Below are 6,185 nucleotides of genomic sequence, written 5' to 3'. Positions count from 1 at the left end.
AAGCGGCTGCTGCTGGGTGCGCGTGGGGGCCGGTGTGGCACGGCGCGAGCCCAGCAGGGCTTGGGGTGCCTGCTGCACCTTTTCCAGTGATTCCTCCCCTTTTGGCTAAGATGTTTTGCCAGTAGGGCCAGAAGACAGTGCTGGGAATGAAAGTACTGGGAAAACGGACAGATTAGGTGGTTTAGTTGAGACTCGAAATATCTTTAAATTGTCAAAAATATCCTCTTGGTTGTTCGATAGCACACCACCATGATAGCAAAACAGAAACATGGAGAGGTAGTCTTGGTAGAAAAATTTAACCTTTGTTGGGGTTTTACTCTTACAGGATTGACCCAGGGGAAGGGGGGGAGGAAATTTAAAACTCCTTTCATAAATGTTGGAAACCTTGGACTTTCTTTCACTTCAAAACTCGTTTCACCATTTCAATGACCAGTAAGCCATTTTCTTAAATGCAAATTATTTTGGAATTAAAGCTCAAAATGAGGAGGAAAAGATGGCAGTAGCAGCAGAGATGATTTCAGTAACATAATCGAGCTTGGTTACAGTGGGACATATTATTTATCATTTATTTATTTCATTACATTTGGAAGGCTGCCCAACTCCCAAGTGACTCTGGGCCACTTATTACGTAAAAGGAGGGGAGAAAAAACAATTATAAAGGAAAGGAGCAGATATGCCCGGACCAAATTATCCACAGCACTGTGAAAGAAAACCATCCGCGCTCGCCATAGAAGCTAACCGCAGGCCTGGGAGCACAACCACCTCTTCAGAGACTTATGGGACTCTTCTAGGGTGGGAGCTGTGCAAATCTACGGGGGAAAGTTTTTCTGGGGGGCAGCCACTGGGACCGAGGCCTTGGTGAATTACAGTGGTGCCTCTAGTTACGAACGCCCCTCCTTACGAATTTTTCAAGATACGACCAGCTCCGGCCCCAAAAATTTACCTCTACTTGCGAACTCCGCCTCGAGTTACGAACCGGATCCACGGCCATTTTCCCTGCTGCCACGCGGTCGCGGCTTCCTGTGGGCGAGATCGCGGTAGCAAGGAGACGTTCGGTGAGGCTTGTGGTGTGTTTTGTGGCGTTTGGAAGGTTTTTGGTGTGCTTGTCAGCATGGCTCCAAAGAAAATGCAGAGCAGGCTGGCAACTGACTTTAGACAGGTTTTTCCCCAGAACTGAGCCTGCAGCTAAGAGGCAAAGAAGAGAGGAAACCCCTGAAGGAGATCTCCCCGATGTCCCTTTGGAGGGGGACTCTCCCTCCAAACAATAACTGCCTCTCCACCCCATTCTCCCTCTTCATACTGTGCTGTACTGTACTTTTTTTCATGTTTTTGAGGTTTAAGAATAAAATGCATGTTTCAGAACTGTTTAGCCGTATTTGCATTGAACCTTATGGGAAACTTTACCTCGACTTGCAACCAACTCGAGTTGCAACCAGAGTCACGGAACGGATTAAGTTCATAACTAGAGGTGCCACTGTATTTGAAGGAACTGAGAAAGATCTCAGGCAGACATTTTTGGAGGAAGTTGCAGGCATGAGGGCAGAAGAGAAAGAAAGGGGACAGGCAAAGAAGGCGGCTGAGCCAAGAGCGCAACTCAAAGCCAAGCAAGGCTTATCCCCCCAGCTGAACCGCCCTGAAAAGAGCGCCCTGGGCACGCTTTGGAGCCAAGGGCGCAGGGCTCCCGAGACAGCATATCGCAGCATAGTGAGGTTCCTGAACTCAGATTCACACTGAACAAGTCGTAGCTTGTTTAGCCTAACCTGTTTTTGGCCTCTGAATGAGGAAACTCTTCTGTATACCAGGCCTGAGTGGCTGAAATCTACAGCACAAGCAGCAAAAGCGACACGTTGCTCAAAATTCACTTGAGTGACATAGAAACCCAACCTTTGCACAGCATCTGGTTGCACAGGAAAAAGACTCAGCACCTCTTGGCCTATTTGCATAACTTACCCAGAATTGTTTTTTTTCCCCCAGCGGGATCCACACTGAGGAACGTTTCTGAGACAAGCTAAGAAGGGGCTGTCGTCTGACGGGCACTCCAGGTGCCCAAGGAGGCCAAGTCATAAGACGGTATTTCTGGCTCTGGTGCGTCTGCCGCCCTGTTCTCTGGACAGCCAGAACGGAAGGAAAAAAGATGGGCAGCTGACCTCCCGTTTCGTCCACAGTGTTTTTGCTACGACAGCCTGGCTGACGCGCACTGTGGACTGAAACGTACGTCCTCCCTCTCCGGGTGAAGGAGAAAACGGCGCTGGCCAGACTAAGCGGGCTGCTCCCCCCAGTCACCTTTCCTGGGCCTCTAACCGAAGCAGTAAAAATGCCAAGGCCACCATAAAGATGCTTCGACAGCAGAGGAATGCTGGAAGCAAGGAAAGGGGATCCTTGGAAGCAAGGCCAAGGGAGAGAACAGGAAGTAACGGAAATATCGGACGGTGATGGCTGTACCGACACGCAGCCTTAATAAAAGCACCATCGCTGCAGCCCCACCTTCATTACCTCCCTAACGCTGACATCATGAATGCCTGTATATTCTAACCTGTTTCGGGGGGCTGCATTCCCCACCTATTGGACCGACTGGTCTACCTGTTCTGGCCTCCGTTACTAAGCAAACTCATAAAGGAGACATTTCTCCTACAAGCGCCTAAAGAGGAGCTGCAGTGGCACCTCTAGTTACGAACTTAATCCGTTCCGTGACTCTGGTTGCAACTCGAGTTGGTTGCAAGTCGAGGTAAAGTTTCCCATAAGGTTCAATGAAAATACGGTTAATCCGTTCCGCCCTCCGAATTTGGTCGCACCCCGAGGTAAATTTCCCCCGTAAGGTTCAATGTCAATACGGCTAAACAGTTCTGAAACATATGCATTTTATTTTTAAACCTCAAAAACCTTCCAAACGCCACAAAAACCTTCCAAACGCCACAAAACACACCACAAGCCTCACCGAACGTCTCCTTGCTACCGCGATCTCGCCCACAGGAAGCCGCGACCGCGTGGCAGCAGGGAAAATGGCCGCGGATCCGGTTCGTAAGTAGAGGCGGAGTTCGCATGTCGAGGTCAGTTTTTGGGGCCGGAGCTGGTCGTATCTTGAAAAATTCGTAAGGAGGGGCGTTCGTAACTAGAGGCACCACTGTACAAGGGCAGGAATCTAGAGGAAAATCTTATTGCTCGCATCACTGGATTCCACCCAGCGAAAGGACTGTTATTTCAACTGGGGGTTGGGTACACGAGAATAACGTTTGCTCTTGAGATCACCCTTCTCAAATACCGGCTAGACTGTAGGTCCCTTGGGGCAGAGACGTTTTTCTTGCCGTACTTTGCCTGTTTCATGCTCCTTGGGTCAGGCTCACGATCATCTTCCTGGCACCGTAATTCCGACCCTCTGCCTGCGATCTCGTGCGGGCAGCACTGAGGCCGGCGTGACGGAGCCACAGAGGCAAAGGCTGCTTGTGACTCAGCTTTATGCGATACTTGATGAGGCTGGATTTTGATGCAAGCAGAAACATGTTCTGGTTCCCTCTAGGGGGAAGGATTTAATAACATCACCGGGTAGCATGTATGGGGTTGCCCAACAGTTCTGAGGAGGAGCCCTGCCATGCATGCCTCACCGCCCAGATACAATCTATACAGCTCGCTGGATGGGAGCTCTCTTAGAAGCCTGCCATTTTGTAGAAGAAGTACCAGTCTGCTTCAGACCTCTTTCTCATCGCCCGTCCAGTACAGACAGACGTGATACCTGCTTTTCACCGTGGGCCTCCAACGCCAGGAGTCTGGCATGAAAGGCAGCCGAGGAGACAGGCAGATCCGAGCGGTGCGCCACAGTCAACTCAACAGTCAATGGAAAGGGGAGCAGCAACAGCGTGAGCCGGGGACGGTGCCCTACGTTGATTTCCGGCTGGAAGAACTGCCCACTCGGTTCTTTACCTGCAGCATCCCGGTCCCGTCGGCTGGCTGGGCGTGGCGGTTCTGTCCAATCTGCGTGGCGCAGCCGGACCCCATCCTTAGAGGAAGGCTCTGCAGTGCCTGCAGCCGTTGCAGTCAGCGCAGAAACCCAAGAGCCGGCGGCCTCCTTTTGAGCTTTGCTCTTTTCGTCCCCTCGGTTCCCACCCGCGCCCACCCGGTCAAACTGCTCGTGACGGAGCTGCACGAGGCCTCCACCAAGCCTGCCTGCCCAGGATGGGGCTTGGCCTAGAGGGCCTCTCTGGACACTGCGGTCTTCCTCCTCGTTCGTCAATGTTTAGGGTAGCGCATATCATGCGGAATAATACGTTTATAAGGCTCCCCTGGCACTGGAGGAGAGATGAAGCTGAGAAGTATGCAAAGAACGAATTGCATCACTTCTTCAAAGTGGGGAAAGAGGGACGAAATATTTCACATAAAGAGACAGTTTACATTTAACACGCGCAACTCTAATAATGCAGACAGTAATTGCTGGAAGGGTTGGGGACTGAGACTGGAACCTAAACTTTAAGATGCCAGGTATGAAATAAAAGGAATAAGCGTATATTCAGAAGGTTTTAAATGGAAGCCCAGAAGATGGCAACCAAAACAAACAGGGGTGGGGGCAGAGAAGGGGCTTTCTGACTATGACTATGATTATAGCGCTGAAGCAGCAAGGGTATAATTTTATATCTCATAAATACATCAAATAATTTATACGGATAACTACATATATATCCCATTAGGTCTTTAAAATGTTATCGTGTAATGCTAATGGTATCGTGATAAGTTTCGGTTAAGAGAAAAAAGGAGAGTGCAAAGATAATGCAAGTTAACACTTGGCGGTGAAAAAACACCTGACCTCTCTGCTCCTCTTGTGCTGCAATATTATGCTCCAAAAAATTGGCAGTAGATCAGGAAAGACAAAAGAAAATATTTCTTCACGTCACACGCAGAATAGTGGAATTCATTGCCATGGCAGGCCGTGAGGACTATGGGCTGGCAAGTTTCTGCTATTATAACATTTTATTACAACACTGTATGAATAAGCCAAAAGGTGTATTTTCAGTATTTTCTACCTAGCTTTTAAACAACTATTCAAAGCATTTCCAATACTGGGAGAAAGATGACTGGGCCTGATTTCGCCACCGTAATAAATGCAGAGCTTTCATTTTCAGAGACAACCTACCACTGCATGCTCCTGAGACCAAATAATGGGGGGCGTGGGGGGTGCTGCTGGCTGGCCGAGGCCTCCTAGGGGCACTTTTCTAGCCCTTATAGGAAACAGACCGAACAGAACTGAACGGACCCACTCTTGTTGGATGAAGCTTCCGGGCGCTGACTGCATTCTTAACTTCTTACACAGTCCATAGGTAGCCCCTCTGGGGCCAGCCTAGGACCTTCAGCTTTTTCCAAATGAAAATTCCCAGACCAACAACTTAGAAAAGAGAAATATCTCTTCTGCTGACCTGAACTGATGTGGCAAGGCTGATTCTGCTCCTGCAGCTTTCCCGTGCGCTCCCCCCCGCCCCAAAAAGACATACAGGCCAGTTGCCAGAGTGCCACAGAAGCCGTGGAAATTCTTTCCATACCACCCTTCGGCTAAATCCTCACTGAAAAGTTTCTACATTACGTCACACAAGAGGAACAGACTCTTTTAGAAGTGAATAGTAAGAGATTACTCGTGCCATCTTATTTATTATCTGTGAATATAATTGTGCAGAGTTCTGTGCAATGAGAAGTTCCTCTACGGGTGAGTGAAATGTACTTCTATAAATGACATGTCCCGATTTCTGTTTATTATCTCCCAGATCTAGATAGCAAAAGGAATTAGGTGCTCTAAACAAATAAAACGACTGATTTATCAAGTTCACTACTATTTTCACAATTTTATTTTTTCTAAGACAGCCGTTTCTTATTGAGCTGTTTTGTGTAACTGATAATCAGTAATACTTGAATTATTTTAAACTACATCCCCTTTAAAGCATATGTTGTGGCAACATGCCAAGGCTCCCAGCAGCCTCCTCCTTCCATCCCACAAGCCCCACAAGCTGTGACGTTGTGGAACAGATCCACAATCCCTCGTCAATAAAGCTTCTGTGTGCAGATCAGACTATCAGTATGGATGGGAAAAGATACAGAAAAAAATTGTGTTGCTGGCCAGAAAAAACGTGAGCCACAAAAACTGGGGGTCTCTGAACCGGGTAGTTCTGACCACAGAATTATAACCTTTTAATAGTGCAGCCTATTACCCG

Source organism: Python bivittatus, unplaced genomic scaffold (assembly GCF_059951505.1).
Source record: "Python bivittatus isolate LINGU-HERP-01145 unplaced genomic scaffold, Pbiv_v1 ctg000090_np1212, whole genome shotgun sequence".
Taxonomy (NCBI): Eukaryota; Metazoa; Chordata; class Lepidosauria; order Squamata; family Pythonidae; genus Python; species Python bivittatus.
The sequence above is the reverse complement of the archived record's forward strand: the minus strand, read 5'-3'. Positions refer to the sequence as shown.